This window comes from Manis pentadactyla, chromosome 8 (genome assembly GCF_030020395.1).
Source record: "Manis pentadactyla isolate mManPen7 chromosome 8, mManPen7.hap1, whole genome shotgun sequence".
NCBI lineage: Eukaryota > Metazoa > Chordata > Mammalia > Pholidota > Manidae > Manis > Manis pentadactyla.
This window is the reverse complement of record NC_080026.1, coordinates 13,387,613-13,415,582: the sequence shown is the minus strand read 5'-3', so window position 1 is coordinate 13,415,582 and position 27,970 is coordinate 13,387,613. Positions and strand designations below refer to the sequence as shown.

The 27,970-nt window shown below is 35.5% G+C and overlaps 1 protein-coding gene across 25 annotated transcripts in view; it reads right to left on the bottom strand.

The window, feature by feature from the left end:
- BAZ2B (bromodomain adjacent to zinc finger domain 2B) overlaps nucleotides 1-27,970 on the bottom strand; it is a 350,617-nt gene that overhangs the window by 221,186 nt on the left and 101,461 nt on the right. Inside the window, exon 1 of one of the 25 annotated variants that reach the window (XM_057505507.1) lies at nucleotides 3,964-3,984. The exons of the other annotated variants lie outside the window; for them this stretch is intronic. The gene's annotated coding sequence lies outside the window, so the exon portion shown is untranslated. Of the gene's footprint in view, nucleotides 1-3,963; nucleotides 3,985-27,970 lie in introns of those variants that run through there. 25 annotated transcript variants of the gene reach the window in all.

Sequence of the window (27,970 nt, the reverse complement as noted above, 5' to 3'; positions counted from 1 at the left end):
AGAATCACAGAACTCAAGAATGGACTAACAGTTACCAAAGGGAAAGGGACTGGGGAGGATGGGTGGGTAGGGAGGGATAAGGGGGGGAGAAGTAGGGGGATATTAAGATTAGCATCCATAGCGGGGTGGGAGAAAGGGGAGGGCTGTACAACACAGAGAAGACAAGTAGTGATTCTACAACAGGTTGCTATGCTGATGGACAGTGACTGTAAAGGAGTATATAGGGGGGACCTGGTATAGGGGAGAGCCTAGTAAACAAAGTATTCGTCATGTAAGTGTAGATTAATGATTTAAAAAAAAAATGCAGTTCCTATGCGGTGACCTCTAATGAGTTCTACACAATGATATAAAGGACATATAAAAGTGTAGGCAAAGGGTCTGTTTGTGTTTATACAGAGGATCAAAGCCTAATTTGGCTACCCCGAAAATGAACTAAGATACGATATGAAAAAGAACTTCCAACATCAGCACTCTCGGGAAGACTCATGACAGAAGATGATCAGAAAAAAAAAAAAAAAAAAAAACTTCAACAAAGATCCACACACTGTCACAGGTGTAGATGCACTCATCCCACCAGTTCCTGGACTTGCCATGGGAAAGATGAAGGAGATATGTAAGCTGGCCTGTGCATGCAGTAAAACAAAAATTGGACTGGATCTATACTGTTGGAACTCAACCAAGAATTAGGAGAAGTGCAAATTGTAGCACTCCAAAATCTTACAACCACAGACTATTTATCGTTAAAAGAACATATGGGATATGAATAGTCCCCAGGAATGGGGTGTTCTAGTTTATCTGAATTCTCTCAGACTGTTCAAGCTCAGTTGGACAATATCCACCATATCATAGATAAGTTTTCACAAATGCCTAAGGTGCCTAACTGGTTTTCTTGGTTTCACTGGAGATGGCTGGTAATTACAGGTATGCTTTGGTTAGGTAACTATATTCCTATTATGTTAATGTGTGTGCACAATTTAATTAGTCATTTAAAACCTATCCATGCTGAAGTTACTCTACAAGAAGATATGTCAAAGAAATAATCAATCTTGCCAGGTTTTCTTCTGCCTGCTACTTCTGTAGCTTTTCTTCTTCCTACCTAATCACAACCTTTAAATAGAACTCGTGCCACATGTCGAATTTACCGAGTATCATAATTCTTCCAAGTGGTAAAGATACCTCAAGACAAATGCTGGGCATAGAAGCCACAGGGCATAAATATGCAAAGAAGTAAAAAGCTAATCTTTTCAAACGATAAGGCTTCTCTCTCACTTACCAACTTCACATTTCCCTGTATGGCCCCGGAAGATGACTGGTTAGCCAGAGACGGGTAAGATTCCTCAAGGGAGGAACAACCTAAGACAGGCACAGTCGCAGGGGGGCCATCAGGTGAGCAACTGGGGATCAACAGAGGTGAGGCTTAGAACCTCACCCCTCATGTTCTGAGAGAAATCTTCTGCATACATGGATGTTTATTGCCCTCGTCTAGCTCGGATTAACACATAGTCTACAGGCACACACCTGATCATCTACATTTGCTCTCTTATAACACTAAACTCTGTTTCCTACCTTTATCTCGTATCTACCTACCACTTCAGCATTTTATTAAAAATAATAATAATAGAGAAATGTGGTATCCACATATAAATCAGGTTTAAAAATCAAATGAGTATTCATATTTGAACTGACTGTTTATAGTTCATAATGCATGAGCAAAACCGAAAGCTTCTGTGATGACTGCCCTTGCACTGTTCACCATGTAACTTATTCACTATGTAAGAATTTGTACTCCATGTAAGAATTTGTTCGTTATGCATCAGAAGATTGGAGACTGACGAAAATTGGGCTTGGGGTGGATTAATGATTGTGCATTGAGTATTGACCCCCCTATACAGAGATTTGTTGTGGTTAACAACTATTTGATCAATAAATATGAGAGATGCCCTCACAAAACAAACAAACAAACAAACAAACAAACTCAGTACCTTTCCACTCTCCCTTCTAGCCATTGGTAACCAGTAATCTATTTTCTGTCTCTGAATTTGCCTGTTCTGGACATTTCATATAAATGGAATCACATAACATGTGACCTTTTGTGTGTGGCTTCTTTGACCGAGCATAGTGTTTTCAAGGCTCATCCATATTGTTGCAAATATCAGTATTTCATTCCTTTTATGGCTGAATGATACTCAATTATATGCACATTTTATTTATTCATCAGTTAATAGATATTCCAATTGTTTCTACCTTTTGGCTATTATGAATAACACTATGAACATTCATGTACAAGTTTTTGTGTGGACAGAAATTTTCAGTTATCTTACATATATATTTAGGAATGGAATTTCTGGGTCTTATGGTTGCTCTATGTTTAACTTACTGAGTAACTGCTGAACTGTTTTCCACAGTGGTTACACCATTTTACATTCCCAGAAGCAGTGTATGAGATTTCCAATTTTTCACATCTTCATCCACACTTACTTTCCATTTTTTTGTTCTTTTATAGTCATCCTAATAGAAATGAAGTATTATCTGATTATGGTTTTGATTCACATTTCCTGATGGCTAATGATGCCAAACACCTTTCCATGTGCTTACTGCCATCCATTTATGTTCTTTGGAGAAATAATCAAATCCTTTACCTGTTCTTTAATTGGGTTATTTGTCATTTTGTCATGAAGTTTTGTTCCCAATATATTTTTAAGGATCGCTATCTATTACTAGTTTTCACATAAACAGCGACAAAATATACTAGATTATAATTTGTGCAAATGAAGACGGCAGACCAAAACTATTTTGAGGCAGAAAACACATCACCATTTTTTAAGGATCTGTTACGTAATACCAATGTCAATACCAAATCCTTGTGCTACCTGTGAATTCTATTCATTCTCACCACAGATATATTACCTAATGAACAGTTGATATCTATAAAGTGGCATATTGTTTTAAGATTCAACAAAAACTGGCAATTGTTAAATAATCATAAAAAGGTGAATAAGAAAATAGCTTGGAGTATTTCAAAAGAAACTTTAGAAAATAAATGGATTACAGCTTGAGAAAGTAAGAGCATATAATATTTGTTTGCTTACTGAGCTCTTTAAAACAACTGAAAACTCTTATTTGGAGCATTAAAGACAAGGCTAGTTTGATTCTTTCAACAACAGTCAAGAATATGCTAGTACGTGGATAACTCTGGCCTGAAGAAGCAACGGTTTTCTTTAACGTTCTAGGAATAAAAGATACTGATCATCAAGCTGGTTAACCAGATTCAATCTGCAGCTGGAATGCATGGTAACAAAAGATAGTGAAAAGAACACTTCTGCGTTTCTGGCCTGTGATTCTTAGGAGCTGGAATTTGAAACAAAGATAATACTGAATTTGCTGGTAGAAGAAGACAGGTTCACAGAAAATTGCTAATCTTCATCATTTGAGTAAGTTGTATTGGATATAATTTTAACCCACTACTGTTATAATAAATAAGTTTTAGTATACTGTTTACTATTATTTTTTCCTACATTAGTTAGGGTTTCCATGACGTTTTCCCTAACATTATTACTTAACATGATCTGTACACAGAAAGCATAACAATGTGTGCCAAGAAATTACATCTTCACTTATAATCTCAACATATGTTTGTGAATATTACCATTGATAAATAAACATTACATATTCCTGCCACCCCAATATATTCTCAAAACAGTAAAAAAGATGATTTAAATGAAAAATAGATTCCTGTTTTCATACTGCTAGTGAATTTCAAAAGTGCAAAAGTTGGAATATTTCAATGAGAATAGCTGACTTCAGTTTCTAAAAAAATTGTGAAGAGAACTATTCAGGATGAAACTGATTATTTTGGAACAATCAGAAAAATAATGGACATATACAAAATGTGCTGTGTTCTTTTTCTATCATATACCTCAACAAAATAGGGAAAGAAGTTTTGATAAAAACACAGAAACATACTTAATGCTGAACTTCTGTATTTATCCTCTTCTTCAGAAAGTTTCCTAATATTAAGCAAAAATAGTATAAGAAGATGGAAATATTTTTTTTTCATTTTGGTATCATTAATCTACAATTACAGAAAGGACATTATGTTTACTAGGTTTCCCCCTTCACCAAGGAAGAATGAAAATATTTTTAACTTTTTTTAAGTTGGTTGTTTTAGGATTTTTAAAAACAATATATAATAAAAGACACTTAAATTTCTCATGATAAAAATGTATTTTTGATTCAAAATTTTAAAATTATTTTACTTTTCTATTTGCTTTACTGTCATAATATTTCAAATTGTATATATATATATATATATATATATACACATATACAGTTAATCATTTTCAGGAATTAATTCATCTGGCAGATAATTATTATTATTATTTTTTGAAGGCTACCTTAAGCCAGAGAAGCTAGGTCAATACATTAAAGATACAAAAAGTGTTCCATGATAAAATAGTAACTCTCATGCACTGTCTGATACACAGGGGTTTGAATACATATCTTTTAAACTAAGTTGTGTATCTTATCTGTGCCTCACTTTCCTCTGAGGCATAATAACTATATGTAGAGAATAAAGATTCTGATCTTTGCTTTAAATTTAAAATTTAAGATGTCTTTACTTAGAAACCAATATCACTTTAGAAAATGGACAATTTCACTCCAGTACTTTTAATCGGCTTTCACTGCATAGAAAAGAGCAAGACATAAAGAAGTAGAGTTATACTCAATTTGAAAATCTCCCCTATATATCACCCTAAACAGAGAGTGACCCCACCTTAAATGACCTTTTCGGTCGTTTCTAACCACAGGATAATCCTTACACTTTCACTGTCTTCTTTCCTTTTGTCAGATGAAAAACAACTTCTTTCATAAACCCTGAGCCATCTGCCCTTCAACCCCAATTTCATCTACCCATTCCTTGCAGCTTGGGTAAGTGAGAGGTAATCTTAAAACACCATCAGATGCTATGCATATCTCTTATCATTGAATAACTTATCTCTCATTGTTAGGATTTCTTTTTATTAATTTGTTTTTTTTTCACTAGACTTCAAGTTCCATAAAAACAACAGGTATGTCTAATACATAATAGCTGTTTGGAGTACAAAAAAACATTTAGTCTTTGCCCTGGTTACTGGCATAAAGTTCCAAAATGCTCTGGAATTTAAATTTATTGTCTTTTTATGCTGATGAAATGACTCATGGAGAAGTGGTAGGTAAGTAACCTCAGGATATGGGCTGGTCACCAGAAAAACCAACCACTCAATCAGAGGATTAGAACTTTCAGAATTACTCTAACTCACCTTCGGAGAGAAGAGTAGGGCATGAGATTGAGTTCAATCAGCGATAACCAATGATTTTATCAATCATGCCTATGTAAGAAAACCTTCATAAAAACCCCTAAGTGATAGGGCTCAGGGAGCTTCCAGGTCAGTAAACAGACCCACACACCAGGAGGACAGTGTGCACTGACCCCACGGACACGGAGGCTCCTGTGCTCAGCACCGTTTAGGATCTCACTCTGGGTGCACAGCCTTAGAGTGCAAGAAGATCCCATCCAGGACTTCCATAGCTGGACAGGAGAGGTCAGTGCCTGACTTCAAAGCTTCAAAAGAAAGGCTAACTCTCTTGATAAGGGCTAAAGCAGTTGGCTAATTTTCCATTGAAGCCAATGCTCATGGACCATTCTGAAAATCCTAAGGCCCTTAAAAATTATGCTATACATATAAAATAGGTGGGTCACAGGGAAGGCAGTATAGCACAGAGAAGACAAGTAGTGACTCTTCAGCATCTTACAATGCAGATGGACAATGACTTCAATGGGCTGTGGGAGGGGTGACTTGATAATAGGGGTGAATGTTGTAACCACAATGTTGCTCATGTGAAACCTTCATAAAACCATATATCAATGATACCTTAACAAAAAAGAAACAAATAATTATGCTGTAACTATTCTGCCTGTGCTCTGTTCACAGAACAACAAAGCCTGGATGACAGCACATCTGTTTACAACATGGTTTACTGAATATTTTAAGCCCACTGCTGAGACCTACTGCTCAGAAAAAAAAGATTCCTTTAAAAATATTACTGCTTACAGACAATGCACCTGGTCACCCAAGAGCTCTGATGGAGACATACAATGAGATGTATGTTCTTGCCTGCTAACACAACATCCATTCTGTACCCATAGATCAAGGAGTAATTTCAACTTTCAAGTCTTATAATTGAAGAAATACATTTCACAAGGCTATAGCTGCCACAGACAGTGATTCCTCAGACAAATCTGAGTAAAGTCAATTGAAAACCTTCTGGAAAAGATTCACCATTCTAGAGGCCATCAAGAACATTTGTGATTCCTGGGAAGAGGTGAAAAATATCAACATTAACAGGAGTTTGGAAGAAGCTGATTCCAACCCTCATGTACGACTTTAAGGGATTGAAGACTTCAATGGAGAAAATAACTACAGATGTGATGACAATTACAAATAGAGCCTTGAGAGGTGACTGAATTGCTGCAATCTCATGATAAAACTTTAACTGATGAAGGGCTGAACCAAAAAAAGTGGTTTCTTGAGATGGAATCTACTCTTGGTGAAGATGCTGTGAAGATGGTTGAAATGAAAAAAAGGATTTAGAATATTACATCAAGTTTGTAGATAAAGCAGCAGAGGGATTAAGAGAATTGAAACCAACTTAGAAAGAAGTTATATGGGTAAACAATCAAACAGCCATACTCAGTGGTGAAAAGCTAAAAGTTTTTCTCTACAGTCAGGAACAAGGAAAAGAAGTTCACTCTCACCACTCTTATTCAGTACAGTATTGGAAGTTCTAGCCACAGTAATCAGGTATGAAAAAGAAATAGGTATCAAAATAGGTAAGGCAAAAGTAAAATTGTCACTATTTGCAAATGACGTAGCATTATATATTAAAAAAACCCTAAAGACCACAAAACTTTTAGAACTGAAAATTAATTCACTAAAGTTCCAGGATACCAAATCAATAAACAGAAATCTGTTGTGTTTCTATATAATAATACCAAATAAGCAGAAACAGAAATTTAAAAAATCACATTTATAATTCTATCAAAAGAATAAAATACTTAGGAATAAATTTAACCAAGGAGGAGAAAGACCTGTACTCTGAAAACTATTAAGACATTCATGAGAGACATTGAAACACAAACAAATGTAAAGATATACTGTGCTCATAGATTAAAAGAATTCATATTGCTAAAATATTTACACACCACCCAAAACAATCTACAAATTCAATGTAATCTCTATCAAAATACCAGTGGCATTTTTTCACAAAACTGTAATATTACTAAAATTTGTATGGAACCACAAAAGAACCTAAATAGCCAGAGCAATCTTGAGAAAGAACAACAAAACTGGAGATACCATATTCCCTGCTTTCAAACTATCCTATAAAGCTACAGTAATCAAAACAGCACAGTACTGGCACAAAAACAGACACACAGATCCATGGAACAGAACAGAGAGACCAGAAGTAAGCCCACACTTATATGGTCAATTAATCTACAACAAATGAGGCAAGCATATACAATGGAGTAAAGACAGTCTTTTCAATAAATGGTGTTGGGAAACTGGACAGCTACATGCAAAAGAATGAAACTAGGCCACTTTCTTACAGTATATACACAAATAAACTCAAAACGGACTAAAAAGGTAAATGTAAGACCCGAAACCATAAAATTCCTAAAAGAAAACATGGACAGTACACTTTTGGACACTGGCATTAGCAATTATTTTCTGGATATGCCTCCCAGGCAAGGGGGGAGAAAGCAAAAATAAGTGGGACTACATCAAACTAAAAAGCTTCTGCATGACAAATGAAACCATCAACAAAACCAAAAGGCAACTTACTGTATGTATAATATATTTGCAAATGACATAGCCAATAAGGAACTAATACACAAAATACATAAAAACTCATACAACTTAACACCAAAATAATAATAAAAAATAATAATTCAAGAAAAAAACAGACAGAAGACATGAATAGACATTTTTCTAAAGAAGACATACAGATGGCCAATAGTCACATGAAAAGATGCTCCACATCACTATTATCAAAAAAGACAAGAATAACAAGCATTGGCATAGATGTAAAGAATGTGAACCCATGTACACTACTGGTGGGAATATAAAATGGTGCAGCCACTATGAAAATACTATGGAAGTTCCTCAAAAAATTCAAAGTAGAAATATCAGATGACCAACTAATTAAAATTTAGATATTTTTCAAGAAAACAAAACACTAATTCCAAAGAATACATGCACCCCTACGTTTCTTGAGGCATTATTTACAATAGCCAAAATATGTGGAATCAACCTAAGTTTTAATCCACAGATGAATGGATAAAGAAGATGGTATGTGTGTGTCTATAATGGTCTATTACTCAGCTATAAAAAAAGAAGGAAATCTTGCCATTCACGACAGCATATGGACCTAGAGGGTATTAGGCTAAATGAAATAAGTCAGAAAGAGAAAGATAAATACCATATGACTTCATTTTTTTGTGGAATCTAAAAACCGAAACAATCAAAACAGAAACAGACTCCTAAATTCACAGAACAAATTGATGATTATCACAGGGGAGGGTGTCAGAAAGTTGGGCAAAACAGGTGAAGAAGGTAAAGTACAAACTTCTAATTATAAAATAAACAAGGCACAGAGATGAAAAGTACAGCATGGGGAATATACCCAATACATTATAATAAGTTTGTAAGGTGACATATGAAGTGTGCTTACCATGGTGAGCATTTCATAATGTATCCAATTATCAAATCTCACTACACTGTACACCTGAAACTAATATAATATTGTATGCCAACTACACTTAAATAAAACATTTTTTTAAAAGAAGAAAATTTGAGGGCTCACACATCCTACTTTAAAAACTTACCATAGGGGTGGAGGAGCCAAGATGGCGTGAGTAGAGCAGCGGAAATCTCCTCCCAAAACCACATATATCAATGAAAATTTCACAAAGACAACCCTTCCTAGAATAAAGACCAGAGGACACAGGACAACATCCAGACCACATCCGCACCTGAGAGAACCCAGCACCTCGTGAAGGGGGTAAGATACAAGCCCCGGCCCGGCGGGAGCCAAGCACCCATCCCCCCAACTCCCAGCGGGAGAAGAGTAGACAGAGCGGGAGGGAGACGGAGCCCAGGACTGTTGAACACCCAGCCCCAGCCATCCGGGCCAGAGTGCAGACACAGTGTGGGCGCAGGGGGCCCTGGATACTAGGGAAACAGGGCAGCAAGAACAGTGAGCGGGCACCGGAGGCCTGGCGCTGGAGGACATAAGAAAAGCGAGCAGCCATTTTTTTTTTTTTTTTTGCTGTTTTGTTTTGGCAAGCACTTTTTGGAAGTCTTAAAGGGATAGGGACCCCAATACTAGGGAAACAGGGTAGCAAAACCGGTGAGGAGATGCCTGAGGCTGGTGCCAGAGAATAAAGAAAAACGAGTGGCCACTTTTTATTTATTTATTTATTTTTTAAACTTAAAAACATTTTCTATTTTTTTTTGTGGTTCCTGTTTTCTTTTGGCAGGTGCTTTTTGGAAGTCTTAAAGGGGCAGGGCGGGTAACTTAATTCAGAGGTAGGGAATCCGGGATCTCTGGGCACCCTAACCCCTGGGCTGCAGGGAGCAGGGAGGCCCCTTACGGAGATAAATAGCCTCCCAGCAGCTCCTGCTCCAACGCGACTCCACCATTTTGGAGTAGCTGCCCGAGCCAGGCCACGCCCACAGCAACAGCGGAGATTAACTCCATAGCAGCCGGGCAGGAAGCAGAAGCCCTGTCTGCGCGCAGCTGCGCAGCACAAGCCACTAGAGGTCGCTGTTCTCCCAGGAAAGGAGGGCCACAAACCAACAAGAAAGGAAGTCCTTCCAGCCGTCACTCGTTCCAGCTCTGCAGACTATTCCTATCACCATGAAAAGGCAAAGCTACAGGCAGACAAAGATCACAGAGACAACACCAGAGAAGGAGACAGACCTAACCAGTCTTCCTGAAAAAGAATTCAAAATAAGAATCATAAACATGCTGACAGAGATGCAGAGAAATACGCAAGAAAAATGGGATGAAGTCCGGAGGGAGATCACAGATGCCAGAAAGGAGATCGCAGAAATGAAACAAACTCTGGAAGATATATATTAGCAAACCGAATTCAAAAATACATCAAAAGGATCATACACCATGACCAAGTGGGATTCATCCCAGGGATGCAAGGATGGTACAACATTCGAAAGTCCATCAACATCATCCACAACATCAACAAAAAGAAAGACAAAAACCACATGATCATCTCCATACATGCTGAAAAAGCCATTTTTCAACATCCATTCATGATAAAAACTCTCAGCAAAATGGGAATAGAGGGCAAGTACCACAACATAATAAAGGCCATCTATGATAAACCCACAGCCAACATTATATTGAACAGCGAGAAGCTGAAAGCATTTCCGCTGAGATCGGGAACTAGACAGGGATGCCCACTCTCCCCACTGTTATTTAACACAGTACTGGAGGTCCTAGCCACGGCAATCAGACAAAACAAAAAACTACAAGGAATCCAGATTGGTAAAGAAGAAGTTAAACTGTCACTATTTGCAGATGACATGATACTGTACATAAAAAACCCTAAAGACTCCACCCCAAAACTACTAGAACTGATATTCGAATACAGCAAAGTTGCAGGATACAAGATGAACACACAGAAATCTGTGGCTTTCCTATACACTAACAATGAACCAACAGAAAGTGAAATCAGGAAAACAACTCCATTCACAATTGCATCAAAAAAAATAAAATACCTAGGAATAAACCTAACCAAAGAAGTGAAAGACTTATACTCTGAAAACTACAAGTCACTCTTAAGAGAAATTAAAGGGGACACTAACAGATGGAAACTCATCCCATGCTCGTGGCTAGGAAGAATTAATATCGTCAAAATGGCCATCATGCCCAAAGCTATATACAGATTTGATGCAATCCCTATGAAACTACCAGCAACATAATTCAATGAACTGGAACAAATAATTCAAAAATTCATATGGAAACACCAAAGACCCTGAATAGCCAAAGCAATCCTGAGAAAGAAGAATAAAGTAGGGGGGATCTCACTCCCCAATTTCAAGCTCTACTATAAAGCCATAGTAATCAAGACAATTTGGTACTGGCACAAGAACAGAGCCACAGACCAATGGAACAGACTAGAGACTCCAGACATTAACCCAGACATATATGGTCAATTATTATTTGATAAAGGAGCCATGGACATACAATGGCGAAATGACAGTCTCTTCAACAGATGGTGCTGGCAAAACTGGACAGCTACATGTAGGAGAATGAAACTGGACTATTGTCTAACCCCATATACAAAAGTAAACTCAAAATGGATCAAAGACCTGAATGTAAGTCATGAAACCATTAAACTCTTGGAAGAAAACATAGGCAAAAACCTCTTAGACATAAACATGAGTGACCTCTTCTTGAACATATCTCCCCGGGCAAGGAAAACAACAGCAAAAATGAACAAGTGGGACTATATTAAGCTGAAAAGCTTCTGTACAGCAAAAGACACCATCAATAGAACAAAAAGTTACCCTACAGTATGGGAGAATATATTTGAAAATGACACATCCAATAAAGGCTTGACATCCAGAATATATAAGGAGCTCACACGCCTCAACAAACAAAAAACAAATAACCCATTTAAAAAATGGGCAGAGGAACTGAACAGACAGTTCTCCAAAAAAGAAATACAGATGGCCAACAGACACATGAAAAGATGCTCCACATCGCTAATTATCAGAGAAATGCAAATTAAAACTACAATGAGGTACCACCTCACACCAGTAAGGATGGCTGCCATCCAAAAGACAAACAACAACAAATGTTGGCGAGGCTGTGGAGAAAGGGGAACCCTCTTACACTGCTGATGGGAATGTAAATTAGTTCAACCATTCTGGAAAGCAGTATGGAGGTACATCAAAATGCTCAAAACAGACTTACCATTTGACCCAGGAATTGCACTCCTAGGAATTTACCCTAAGAATGCAGCAATCAAGTTTGAGAAAGACCAATGCACCCCTATGTTTATCGCAGCACTTTTTACAATAGCCAAGAATTGGAAGCAACCTAAATGTCCATCGATAGATTAATGGATAAAGAAGATGTGGTACATATACACAATGGAATACTACTCAGCCATTAGAAAAGGGCAAATCCAACCATTTGCAGCAACATGGATGGAGCTGGAGGGTATTATGCTCAGTGAAACAAGCCAAGCGGAAAAGAGAAATACCAAATAATTTCATTCATCTGTGGAGTATAAGAACAAAGGAAAAACTGAAGGAACAAAACAGCAGCAGAATCACAGAACTCAAGAATGAACTAACAGGTACCAAAGGGAAAGGGACTGGGGAGGATGGGTGGGAAGGGAGGGATAAGGGTGGGGACGAAGGAGGGGGGTATTAAGATTAGCATGCATGGGGGGGTGGGAGAAAGGGGAGGGATGTACAACACAGAGAAGGCAAGTAGTGATTCTACAACATTTTGCTATGCTGATGGACAGTGACTGTAAAGGGGTTTATATGGGGGACCTGGTATAGAGGAGAGCCTAGTAAACAAAGTATTCGTCATGTAAGTGTAGATTAATGATACCAAAAAAAAAAAAAATGCAGTTCCTGTGTGGTGACCTCCAATGAGTTCTACACAAGGGTATAAAGGGCATATAAAAGTGTAGGCAAACGGTCTGTTTGTGTTTATACAGAGGATCAAAGCCTAATTTGGCTACCCTGAAAATGAACTAAGATTCAATATGAAAAAGAACTTCCAACATCAGCACTCTCTGGAAGACTCATGCCAGAAGAAGATCATCAAGAAACCCCAACAAAGATCCACGCACTGCTACAGGTACAGATGCACTCATCCCACCAGTTCCTGGACTTGCCATGGGAATGAAGAAGGAGATATCTAAGCTGGCCTGTGCATACAGTAAAACAACAAATTTGACTCGATCTATACTATTGGAACTCAACCAAGAATTAGGAGAAGTGCAAATTGTAGTGCTCCAAAATCTTACAACTACAGACTATTTACTGTTAAAAGAACATATGGGATGTGAACAGTCCCCAGGAATGGGTTGTTTTAATTTGTCTGATTTCTCTCAGACTGTTCAAGTTCAGTTGGACAATATCCACCATATCATAGATAAGTTTTCACAAATGCCTAAGGTGCCTAACTGGTTTTCTTGGTTTCACTGGAGATGGCTGGTAATTACAGGTAGGCTTTGATTATGTAACTATACTCCTATTATGTTAATGTGTGTGCGCAATTTAATTAGTAGTTTAAAACCTATACATGAAGTTACTACAAGAAGATATGTCAAAGAAATAATCAATCTTCCCATGTTTTCTTCCGCCTGCTACTTCTATAGCTTTTCTTCTTCCTTCCTAATTACAACCCTTAAATAGAATTCGTGCCTCATATCAAATTTACCGAGTATCATAATTCTTCCAAGTGGTAAAGACACCTCAAGACAAATGCTGGGCATAGAAGCCACAGGGCATAAATCTGCAAAGAAGTAAAAAGCTAACCTTTTCAAACAATAAGGCTTCTCTCTCACTTACCAACTTTACATTTCCTTGTATGGCCCCGGAAGATGACTGGTTAGCCAGAGACGGGTAAGATTCCTCAAGGGAGGAACAACCTAAGACAGGCACAGTCGCAGGGGGGCCATCAGGTGAGAAATTGGGGATCAACAGAGGTGAGGCTTAGAACCTCACCCCCCCGTTCTGAGAGAAATCTTCTGCATATGTGGATGTTTTATTGCCCTTGTCTAGCTTGGATTAACACATAGTCTACAGGCACACACCTGATCATCTACATTTGCTCTCTTACAACACTAAACTATGTTTTCTACCTTTATCTTGTATCTACCTACCACTTCAGCATTTTATTAAAAATAATAATAATAATAAAGAGAGAAATGTGTTATCCACATATAAATCAAGTATAAAAATCAAATGAGTATTCATATTTGAACTGACTGTTTATAGTTCATAATGCATGAGCAAAACCGAAAGTTTCTGTGATGACTGCCCTTGTACTGTTCACCATGTAACTTATTCACTATGTAAGAATTTGTTCTCCATGTAAGAACTTGTTCTAACGAAGTTAGATGAAATGAATGTCAGTGAAATGAATGCTAGATATTTAGATCAGTGAAATGGACCTGAGAGTCCAGAAATAAACATTTTATGGTCAATGGATATTTGACAAGGGTCCCCAAACAATTCCATAAGAATATCTTTTCCACAAAAACCAGAGACAACTAGATATCCGCAACTGAAAAAATTATGTTGGACCTCTACCTCATGTCATACACAAAAATTAACACACTATGGATCAATGATCTGAATATAAGAGCTAAAATATAAAACTCTTAGGAGAAAACATAGGTATAAAGCTTCTTGGCCCTGAATTAGGAAATGACTTCTTATATATAACATCAAGTGCAAAAGTAATTAAAGTCAAAAGCACAAACAATCAAAGGAAAAATAAATAAATAAACTTTATCTAAATGCAAAAATTTGGGCCTTCAAAAGACACTATCGAGAAAATGAATAGACAACTGGCATAATGGGAAAAAAATCCTTGCAAATAAATGACCAATAAGCACATGAAAAGATGTTTAAAAAATAAAAATAAAAAAAGATGCTCAGCGTCATTAGCCATCAGGGAAATGCAAATCAAAACCACAATAAGATGTGGTTTCAAACCCACCAGAATGGCTAAAATGTAAAAGTCAGAACATACCATAAACGTTGGTGAAGATATAGATAACTAGAACTTTCAAAGATTGATGGTGGGATTGCAAAATGTTGCAGCCACTTTGGAAAATATTTGGCCATTCCTCAATAAGTTAAAAAGAATTATCGTATCACCCAGCAATTCCATTCCTAGGTATATACCCAAGAACACTGAAACATATGTCACAAAAATCTACATATATGGAGGTTTTGTACATAAATGTTCACAGTAGAATTATTAATAATTGGTCAATATTCACAATTACCCAATTCCATCAGTGATGAATAAACAAAATGTGGTACATATCTACAATGAAAGTTTATTCAATAATAAGATGAAAGAAGTACTGATACATGATAAAACATGGATGAACACAGAAAACACTTGTGTTACATGAGAGAAACCAGTCAAAGACCACATATTGTAAGACCCCATTTATATGAAATTTCCAGAATAGGAAAATCCATAGGGATAGAAAGTAAATTACTTATTACTGGGGCCTGAGGAGGTAGGAAACAGGGATTAACTTCTGGTTTATATGATTTCTTCATGGGGTGATGAAAATGTACTAAAGTTACATAAGTGGCAATGGTTATACAACTCTGTAAATGTATTAAAACCACTGAATTGTATATAAAATTCACTTAAAAGGGTGAATTTTATGGTATGGGAATTATATCTTAATAAGCCTTTTTTAAAAAAATAAATAGTTAAGAAACACATAGGAGATATTGAGAGACTCCAATATATAACTAATAGGAAGGTCATAAGAAGAAACGGAGGAAATGCTAAAGAAGCAATATTTGGAAAGTTAACAACTGAGTGTTAGAATTGAGGAAGGAATAAGTTTCTCATATTGAAACTATTTTTTCTGTCCCAAGGAAAATAAAATTATATCCACATGAAATCAAAGAACATTAAGACAAAGAGGATAAAAGATGTCAAAGAGAAAAAGACAGATTACCTCATAAGGAATAATGACAGACAATTCATAAGCAACAACAGAAACGAAATGAAGTAATAGCTTCAAAGTGAGAAATTTTTTATCCAACTGAGTGGCACAGTAGAAATGTTCTTTGACATGATAACATACTACCGTAAGTAATATTAAAGGCGCATTCCCAATAGGGTCAAGAAAAAAACTTAATAATGTTTGTTGTTACCACTTCTATTTAATATTGTCTTGCAGTTCCTACTCAAAGAAGTAAGCTAAGTGTATAGGATTTCCGGCTGGCAACCAAGCTGAAGTCCACAAGACGTGAGCAAAGGTACCTCTAGATTATTCCAGCCCACAGCTGTCAGCCACCCCTCACTTCCAGTGGCACCATCTGAGGCATGTGGAGCAAGAGAAGGCAGCCCTGCTACAGCCTTTTTGAATTCCTAACACACAGAAACCATGAGATACAATAAAATAATTGTTGTTGTTTTAAGCCATTAAGTTTTGGGTTACTCACTAGAGCAATGAGACAAGAGGGAAAGATTTAAAATAATAATCATCATAAAGTAAAAAACTAACTTTGACTAAATTAACAACTTTTAAACATTTATACAAAAAACACTTTAACTGAAGTAAAAAGACAAAGGCACTGACTCAAAGAAGACATCTCCAATGCATACAACTATTTAGAATGTATTTAGAACAAGAACAGAAAAACAACCTAATTTTGAAAAATGGGCCTGGAATATGAACAAACAATTCACAAAAGAAACTAAGATGACTAGTAAACCTATGAAAGATGTTCAGATTAATTGGAGAAATAAAAATAACAATCAGCTATCATTTAATAACCAGATTGGTAAAAATTTTAAGTCTGATAGAATCTAATTCATTCAGAAACAATAGAAACGGAAACCTGCATTTATGTTGCCACACCAACTTCCCCTGCACAATGACATCCAGAAAAGCTGGGGACTGACAGTGGGGACGGCGGGCCCCAGACCCTTTTTGCCAGGTATGTGAGTGTCAGGACCTTGGGTGTGGTCACTGAGAGCAAGCAGTCAAGTGGACACCCAGAAGGACAGGCAAATATGATCCATTGGCAGCCATGAGGTCAGAACTGTCCCACATCACAACACAGACCATAAGGACTGTAGAATGTTAGTTGCACAACCAATAGAGAAAGCAAGTTGTCAACAGCGAATTATTTCAAGGTACAAATCCAGTTGTACATACATACACTTCAGTAACTCCCATAGCTATGCATAAGATGACAAGTACAAGAATGTTCCTTGTGACACTTACAGTGAAAAATCATAAACACCCTATGTATCCATTATGAGGAGAATGGATATATTAAATTATATTATATTTGCACAATGAAATACTGTTCAGCAATTAAAATGAATGACTTACAGGACATGAACAAACATGGATAATCCTGAAAACCAAAGATTAGTGAAAAAAGCATGTTGGAAAATGATTCATCAGTATATATATATATATATATATATATATATATATATATATATCATATAAAGTTTTAAAACATGCCAAACAATACTGCATATTATACACATGTGTGGTATAAAAAAGTAATCAACATAAATCCCTCTTCTCTGGAGAGAGGGAAAAGAGAATGGTATTGGGTAGGTTACATACAAGGTTTCAAGTCTATCTGTTTTTATTTATTTAAAATAAAAAGTCAAAGCATATATGCCAAAAGGTAAACATTCATTAAAACAAGATAGTAACTACAGTACAGGCATTTTCACTGTATTGTTTTATACCATATTTCTGCAATGTTTAAAATTTTTTAAAGTTTTAAAAAACATTGCAAAGGACTTTGGAGGGGATGGGAGTTGAGAAAATGAAGAACATTTGCAATCCTGATTGTGGAGAAGGTACTGAATTCAGTTTATTAGAAATGAGTGCTACAACTGTCAATGAAAACACAGTAATTGGACATTAATATATAAAAAATATTAAAATACAGTGCCATTTTACATGGATGTTCCCTTAATACATTTAATAACCTATACTTAACATTCTACTTGAATTCCTCTGACGTAGAAAATAAAGTTAGACAATTGTATAAAAATCAAAGCTAAATATCTGAAACCATAATGTAAAGATATACACAAAATATTTTGTTGCTATTAGCAACTTTTAAAGTTATCTCTATTCTAGAAGATATTAAAATGCAATAGATTCTGAATACCAATATTTGAATGGAAAATGTTTTGACTTAGATTAACTGACACAGTTTAAATGAGACCTATAAAAACCCTCTTAGGTACTCCAAATTCTAAAATGCAAAATTATTATATAACTTCATGCTTTATTGAAAATGCTTAGAGTGTATTAAAAAACAAAAATTCACTTTTTGTAATGGCTCTACACTTAACAGAACTGGAATCTATACCTCATCTCTCTGATCTTCAGAGTCTAAGCTTTTCAGTAATCACCTGGATCTTTCAAGTGGTTTACTTGGGTAATCACTCTCTACTATTTGAGGGCAGGGAATATGTTTTGTACATCTCTGTTTCCCCAATGCCTAACCCCTAATGGGTGGTCGATAAATAATACTTTGTTGAATGAATGAAATGCACTTAGCCCCTAGCGCAGACACAACCTCAAAATCTCTGCAACAAACGGTAGTGCCAAAGGAACCACGGTGGGGCAGACCTACTAGCTCTTTAAAGTTTAAGATGCAGGAAATCATTTAGAGGCGTTCTCTCTCTCCTCAGGATCTCTACTCTTAATCCTACTTACCTAATATCTCAGTCAGGAAGCAAATTCCCTTGAAGATACAGAACCAACAGACAGCTCTTTAAAATGTAATAAAAAATATAATGTATACATATGGAATTTCACATTTCACAGACTAATTATAATCCAAACACCCAAGACTCATTGCTTATAAGGGTAGTGAGATGAGGAAGACTAAGATCATTGCATTTAAAAATGAAAATATAACTCACAATGAGCAAAGGAACTATTTCAGTAGAGTAGTGGAAACAGAAGGCAAATTACCTTTTATAAATATGATAATAGTAATAATCTAGTTTAGATTTCTTATATTTAGAGACTATGTGGCCGATTCTACTAAAGGTTAATACCACAGTAAAGGATCAATTATAATAGAAAGTTCTACATATCTATATAATATAGGCAAGCTAAAGGTAAGTCATCAACTATTTGAGGTTGCATTTGATAACACAGGAATATTAAGAGCAGGATATCTTCTTTTCAAATTACAGTAATTATTAAACAAATACCTTTTATTTTTCTGACCTTTGTCCTCTAACAAGAGTAAATATCAAAACATTTTAAGAATACTGAGGACTAAAACTCCAAATTGCAAGGTGAAAGGTGGCAGATGCGAAGTAAACAAAATTAATAGTTTTGCTATCATAGGAAAAGCAAGGCTATGTAAGAATAAAACTTGTTCCTGTCCTACATTATTGGCTAATTAAAATAATGATACTAATAGTTATCAAATAACTACCAAGTATTTTTTTAAGAATGTATTATATTTATAGAACTATATTCCAGGCAACAAGTTCCTGGCGGGGTTCATAAGGAATGTAAAACCTAGACCTACCGTATGTTCTCCCCGCACCTTTTTTATTGTGTTAAAATAAACATAACATAAAATTAAAAATTTTAGCCATTTTAAGTGTAGAGATCAAAGGTATTAAATACATTCACACTGCCATTCAGCCATCACCACCACCCATCCCCCAAATACAATATGTCCTTTTAAGAACACTGTTAAATAACATCCTGCTTGTGTACAGTACAACAGGAAAGCAGAAAGTTCAGTGAGTTCATCACAGTGAATGGAACATAAAGGCGGTCACTTACAATGCAAGTATTCTGTAGAATTCTGGCCTGGAATGCATAGCCTGCATCTAACCAGTAGAAAACATCAGACAATCCCAAATTAGGAGCATTCAAGTAAAAAGAAAGGAGGGAATATTTTCTTCAAAAATATTGGTGTTAAAAATGATAGCAACAACAAAAAAAGCTGTGGCAAAGTTACAGATTAAAGGAAACCAAAGAAAAATGACAATTGCAAAGCTTGATCCTAGACAGCAGTCTGTATTGAAGGAGGAAAAAACACAAAGGACAATATTCAGTCAACTAATAAAAACTGAAATAATGCACAAGAGACGAGAGTTTTCCAAACGTTAAATTTTTCTTAAGATGATAATTGTGCCCTTACTCTTAAGAAATACACACTGAAGCATTTAGGGGTAAAGGGCCAACTCTCAAATGGTTCAAAATGAAAAAAAAAAGGTGAATTTGGAAAAAGGGATAAAGGCTATAGTGGTGTTCTAAACTATTCTTATTCTTGCAACTGTTTGAAAGTTTTAAATAATATGTAGAGTTAAAAATAGTGCTTAATTAGGTAGAAGCTACATATGGAATTCTAATTCACAAAACACTAAATAATATAACTATTGACATATATATAGCTCTTACAAAAATGATTTTATAAAAAAATTAAAAGTACATGTAATTTCAAAGCACTGTCAGTTTATCATACCTAGATTGTGAACAATGTCAGGTCTGTGCCTTTTATGCAAATAGGTAAATATAATGGGTTGATTACATTAGGACATTCTGTACCTTGGTCAGTAACTTTAAGATTCAGTACTTGTGGAGAAAAAAAATTACCTCTAGCAATATTTGTTTATAAAATTATAAACGCTGAAATGGTTTTTTGCATCATCTAATTGAGTTCTCGCTTCACAGGTCAAAATGACGGGGTATTTTGTTGACTCAGCTAATGAGGTGATGGACAAACATGATTCAATAACAGCCGCAGGAATAAAATGTCAATTTCTGTATCTGATACTTGGGACACCCAATCAGTGTTTTATTTTTATTCTATCCTTTTAAAAGTATTTTATCTTCTGGTTTATTTTCTTCCTTGCTGCTTCACTGTTTCAATTTTGCAGTGGCCTCTTTGTTTTTTCTTTCATTATTTTTTAATCTTACTTTCTTTTCAACTGTAAGTTTATTTATTTATTATTATTAGTTAAGCCTCAGTTTCTATGAGAAGAAAGCATGGTAAGGTTAACAAAAATCATGAGCATACGAGCATGGTAGACTGGAATAATTTTTTCCATCCACTTCTATGTTAAGGTTCTACAAAATCTGAGACACTCAGACAAAAATTCATTCCCACAATTTTAAGGTACTTGTGCAGATACCATACTCATGACTGGGGAAATAGTGTTGCTTTCTCGTATTATACATCATCTTTGGTTTCTGCCTATATAACAATTAGATAAGCCCTATTAATAGTATAATACGCATTACAAGAAGGTGAGACTTTATATTCACAGAAGGGCTTAATGCCCTAGTTTAATTACAGAAATGATGAAAGTAGTGAAGAACCTTGTGATAGAAATCCAAGGCTATATCTCCTGTAACTGTTTTATAGTGTCCTAGAGCAAATCTTCTTTATCTGCATGGAATTTTACAATTTATGAAAATAATTTTTATATATTCTCGTATTAGTTCTTAATATATAAATGAGGTACAGAGAGCAAGTATCATCACAGAAACGGAAACTGAAGCTCTGAGAGAGATTAAATGATTTACCAAAGGCACACAGACAGTAGAGTAACAGACCATAGAGGACTTAAATGCCAATGTCCCCCAAACCTAAACAATTGGAGGGACTTCTTTTGGTCATGTGACAGGAGTAGGTGAAGGGAAATACAAAAAATGGTTATGGAAAACCAAAAACAGCACTGTGTGATGCCCTACTAGACTAAATCATCAAGCTTATCTCTATGGATCAACAATAGGCACACTGGCACTCCATTTTGTGCTGCTCTACAATGAGCATACATGTTCTACTTCCAAAATTTCTACTACACTAAAAACACTGAATCCAATCCAACAGTGCTTTTAAAAGTTTTTCTTTTGGGGCAGGTATGAAAGAACCAACAGGAAAGCAAATAGCAAATAATGCTACCTATCAGTTCTGCCTCTTTCAAGATAAGCTCTTCACTGAGTTTTTAGCCTGAACCATTTTAATTACATCCCAGAACCAAGAAAACAGAGGATCAAATGTGTTAGGAACAAGGAATGAAAACAGAAGGACATAGAAAACACAGGTCCACTGTGGTGGGATATGCTTAGCCTTGCCACTGACCAAAAGCATTCATCACTGCAGAAGTACAGCTGGAAGAGAACGTACATAATCACTCCTCAGCATTTACTATTTCTGACCCAGATTCCAAGGAGAGGTTGGGCTTGCTCTGACAATGGGATGTGGTTGGAGAGAAAATCTCTCAAGTTGGCAATATACAGAGAAGCACTGTGGGAGAGAAAGACATAAATCTTCTTCAAGTTTTTTCACAGCTACTGAATAATAGCAATAGAGGATGCAATTGCAGGTAGTGGGTGGTAAGGGGGTGAAACATGGATGCATACAGTCACCAGAGCAAAACTGCTAAGGTAACAGGTCAAATTTTCACAATTATCTTCTTACCAAGGGGGCAATTAAAAAAAAATTGTAAAAAACATAAAACAGAACTGAGGCTTAGGCAGGCATTTTTTTAAAGGTATGAGTCTGGATGTGAAAGCAATGGTTTCAAAGAAAAAAAATCAGCAAAAACAAAGATTCAGTTCCCTTCCTAACCCTCTCAGACTATTAAATGTGGAACTAAATAATTGAATAAATCTATATTATCAGAGACTGCAGGATACAAAACCCAGATAAACAGGGAAGAAAGCCAAGAAGAATCTATCTTATATTTGCAAGTAAATAATACATCTATATAAATCTGTCCTTATATGAAGAAGACTTAACTAGAAAAAAGGAAGCTGGACAAAAATTATATCATTAAAAGGCATGAAATAAACAGAGTATGTGACAAATTAATGAAGAAGACACATACTTTCTACTCCCTGGAAAAATCAAGGAAAATTTTATATCTATAAAGTTATAAAATGAAATAAAATAATAGAATCAAAATTTGTGTATTTAATCCAATCCCAATCAAAACTCAAAAAGGGTTTTTCTGGCACCTGACAAAAATAGTCAAAATATACCTGAAAAAATAGCAGAATTCTGAAATAAATGAGCAAAGATGAGAGGTCTGCTGTAAGAAATATCAAAACTTATAGAGCTAGCAATTAAAAGTGAGGTACTGAGGAGGAAATAAAAAATGAAACAATTCAAAGGGCACAAAAACAATTCTGTGAATTTATTCAGTGTATATTAAAAATGCAGTATCTCAAATTAGTTTAAAAAAGGAGTAAGTATTCAATAAATAAATAGTGCTGGAATAACTGACTAGGAATTTGGGAGAAAAATTAAATTGGATTCATAACTCACAATTCTAGGTTTCCAAGTCAAACTGAAAGGAAACCATATTAAAATATAAACAGAAATATTTTTATCATCTTAGCACAGAGAATGATCTCCTTCTAGGCAAGGCACCATGTCAGGGGCTCCTCTTTATCCCCTCAATGTCCACTTTCTCCTTTTTAGCTTACTGATAGACTTCATTACCCTCCCACCCCCTTCACCCACCTCCACCCCAGTCCCCACACTAAAACCCAAATCACAGCTGGGCACTTCACTATCAGCCACAAGTTTCATTCCTTAAAGCTCTCTTGTAGCCTTGTAACTAAGCTCTGGGAAGATGGCATGAGTGAAGTGAAGTGTGCTATTTCCGTTACATTCTTAATACAGGCCTGCTTTCCATTTCCTTCTCCCTTCCTGCTGCACGGAGGAAGCAGCACCTAGTGCAGCCACCTTGTACTCACAGACGGAATTCACATAGCAGGGAGGACAAAGCGCTTCGAGGGCACTCCCAGTGGGACTGTTACGTGTAAGAGAAATGAAATTTTATCCTATTTAAGCCACTGCAGTTTTGGTCTCTTTGTTACAATAGGTCAGCCTGTATTCTAACATCAAAGCAGATGAAAAGAAAGATAGTTCGATCATTTAGAAAATGAAAATATTTCACATGGAAAATATAAAGTTAAATTAATACAAAGTTAAAATGTAAACAACAAACTATGAAAAATATATTTCCATATATATGCAGTAAAAATTTCATTCTTTTGAATAAATAAAAAAAAAACATGCACTCAAAAGAAGTGAATAAAATACACAAGCAGGCAGTTTCAGAGAAAACATAAATACCAAAGAAAACTGACACTATGAATTACCTCTAATATTCTAATAAATACAAATCTAAATAAGATATAATTTTTTATTAGATTGTTAAGGATTAAAACTGTGGGGAAATAGAAACTCATACAATTAATGGAAATATAAATTGGTACAACTTTTCTACAGGGAAATCTGCCAAAAGACATAAAATTTAACGTACATACTCTTTGATCCAATAATTGTCCTGCACTGTAAAGAAATTAAATAGACAACACGTGCACCTGCACACACACTTCTCATAGCAAACCTGTAACAGTGAGAAACTAGAAATTTACATTTCCTGAAATAAGAGTTTGGTTAAACAAAGTATATCCACAAAACAGAATATTTAGCTGCCATTAAAAATGGTATAATTTGATGTTATGCTACAGAAAAATAATCATGACATACAGTTCAGTGGAAAGAGGTTCATAAAATAGAATGCCTAGCAGGATATCGATGTATATACTGGTAGAAAAAAAGTAAAGTAATCTACACTAAAATATTTAGTAATTATTTCTGGATGGTGAGAATGCTGTATTACCAGTGTAGGTAAAATTGCAACATTTCCAGAATCTCTCGCCTGGCCTTAGTGCATCTCCGTATCAATAGGTGTTTCCAAGGGGTGGAGAGAAATAGGCCATTTTCATATCAATAGGTAATTACAATGAGGAGGAGGACATATCTGGACGGGAGAGGTTGGGTGGGGTCCCTTTTTCCGCAGCCGTGTAGCGCACGACACCGGCAAGCAGAAGTGGGCGACTGCTTGTAAGCAATAAAGGGTTTCTCCCACTTTATTTCTCCCTTTGACTGATTTTGGTTCAAAGGAATTTTGCCCTGAGCTGGGAAAATATTTTCCCCCCAGAGTTAGACCTGAAATTTTTTCTTTTAACAAAGAATATTAACACTTAAACAGGAAAAAAAAAAAGCCATTTTCACTTATAACCAAAAATATAGAGGTAAGGAGATGTCAATGCTAGTTTCTACAGAGAAGTCATGTGTGAGAGTTGAAAAATTCCCACACAGAACTTAGCAAAGAGTAATTGTTAGTGACTTTCCTTGAGAAAAACAGTTTTCACTGGAGTCATGGAAGTAAAAGGCTGCAGAAGAGCAGAACAGTATCAATCATTTCCAAGTTTTCTTTCATCTCCATCCTCAAATCCTTCCAAACCTATCAAACTATTATTATAACCCTCAACAGGATTTCAAGATTCAAGAGGGCAATCTTGCCATCAAGGAACACACAGTTTAAATTTACACATCTTTCCCATTCACCTGCTCCAGTCAAAACTACTTCTTTCTTCCTTCTCTGTGGTCCTACTACTTCGAATATCTATTTATGGTTATTATTTATATTCCTGTATATAAATAAGGTATTTATATTTCTATAACCCCTCATCATGTTATATGGTCCTTGCTATCAAATATAGAATTATTCATGTCTATTTTTCAAGATTCCTTAAGGACAGTAACTTTCTTAAAGCCTAGGCACTCAGATGAATACCTACAACTTTGAATTTAGTTAGAAAGATTCTAAATCACTCTGCTGAATCTAAACCTCTTCCACAACAAAATTGTAAAAAAGTTCTGAGAGTGAATTCTAAAGAACTAAGCAAGCAATGACTGGGTTTTCCCATGGCTACTATTTTCTATTTCAAGATAGTCTGCACATGACTGCATGTGAGCATTTCAGTATTCTCTGTATAGATAGGAATGCAGTAATAGTATACATTACCAGGCAATGAAGTTAACAAACTAATGAGTGAATGATGATTGGAATGTGGTTCAGATACTCTGTCACTCATCTGTTCTTGAAACTTGAGAAGTAAACTACAGAAAGTCATCTGACGGGACTTCATTGTGTTTTCACTTTACCTATCATTGTATAAGGTGCCTGAACCAGCAGGATTGATCTTTATGAAAAAATTCTGAACAGGTGTACTTTATTTCCAGAAATTATAAACTGCCTTCCTTCTAGAAGCCTTCCTGAACCAACAGAGCTCTTAGAAGTTTTATCCAGCTATAAAGCCAAATATTTTTGCCACATAAATTTTAATAAATTAACACATTTCTACCATTTTACCATTTATATGATATACTGTTATATAAGGCCTTTGAAATAAATAGCATCTTAGCTCAGATTCTAAAAGTCTAAATGTTTATGATTTGATGCAATACTATTTAACTTTTCACCTGCAGTTATAAAAATTCAGCATAGAATTCCAGAAGGGCACTGAACTCAGGAAGAACACTTATGTTCTTATTCACTATACAACCACTTGTTAGCTGTGAAATGAAAAGACTGGTCACCACTGAACCTAAAAAAAAAAAGTGGTAGAAAACAAACTTAAAATATTCAAGAAGAGAGAATAAAATAAAAATTGAAAAACTACAAATAAATTCAATTCAACAGGTATTTATCAAGTGCTTTCTATACTATAGGCACACAGTTATGCAATAAGGATATAAAAGTGAATAGATTAAGGACTTCATTAAGTTGAGGATGCTTAACAAGTCTTCACCCCAAAACAAGCAAACACCTAAATGCCCCAAATTGGATAAGTAAAATTGCTATTTAGGGTTGAACCACAGCATTTGCTACAAATTAATTTATGAACCTCTTTGTGTCTATGATTCCTAACCTGTATAATGAGGAATGCAGACCCTAGATCTGTCACTTCAAAAATTTGTAGAGTCAAAGCAATGCTAGCAGACTAGACATTGGGCCTGTAGGCCCAAATCCACAAACAGTGCAATTTTAACATGATTATGAAACACTCACAGTGATACTAGTGCATACTTAAGAGTATCAAAATTTCAAAAGATTAAAATTTTAATATGACTGGATGTAAAAGCTCCCAAAATACATACAGATCTAAGGAAAAATCCCTACATTTTCCTTCATTCATAGGAACTGCTTTTAGACTGTTATGTTAGAAGACACAAAGCTGAATTCTCCAGAGAGTGGCCTAAAATGCTAAGCTCAATACTCACAAACATTTTCTTTCAACTCTAGGAATTCACTGAATTACTGAAAAACAAATAGCTTCAAAATATTACCAAGTCATAAACTAAATTACATTCCATGAAATTCATTCAGAGGTTCAACTAAATCTGGCTGGCCTTAATGAGCATCAGCACAGGATATCGGAATTTGAATCCTCCATTCACCGTCCACAAATGGCAATAACCTTGGGCAAGTTACTTACCCACAACTCAGTTTCCACTAGTGTAAAATTAAACATATATGGAACCTATGTCACAGGATTCTTCTGAGGCTAAAATAAATATACGAAAATCCTAATAGCATAATGTAAATATGGGCAAAAGACATTAACAGACAATTTACATAAAAAACTGAAGTGGTCATTATATGAGAGTATATTAAATCCCACTAATAATCAAAGACATTAAAAATTTGGACAATCCTGAGTCATCATTAGGCACCAATCAGATAATCAAAGGTTAAAAAACAAAACAACAAAGTGCCCAGAATTGAGTGAAGCATGGCAACAAGTTCCTCTCATGTAATTTTAGTGGCAGTGTAAACTGTTAACACTGTTTGGAAAGCAGGTTAGTAACAAGTACAAAAAGTTTGACTGAGCAATTTCTCTTTCAGGAATATCCTGTACAAATAGTCACAAGGGTGTAGAGTCAAATCTACAAAAATCTTCATGCTGGAAATATGCACAAGTTGGAAAACCTTGAAATCATCTAAACGTCTATTACTAGGCATTAATTAAATTATGGAATACCCATAAATTGACTTTGCAGTCATTAAGATATGATGTATATTTTCTATATTTATGAGAAAAAAAATGCTCCACAACATACCTTACTGAATAAAAGGTAAATTACAAGCCAACAGAGTATGGTCATGTTTTTATAAGACTATATATTTATATTTACACAGAAGAAAATTCAATCTTACTACAGTTGTAAAATAGTTACCTCTAATAGTATAATTTTGAGTGATTTAGCATTCTTATATAAACTCT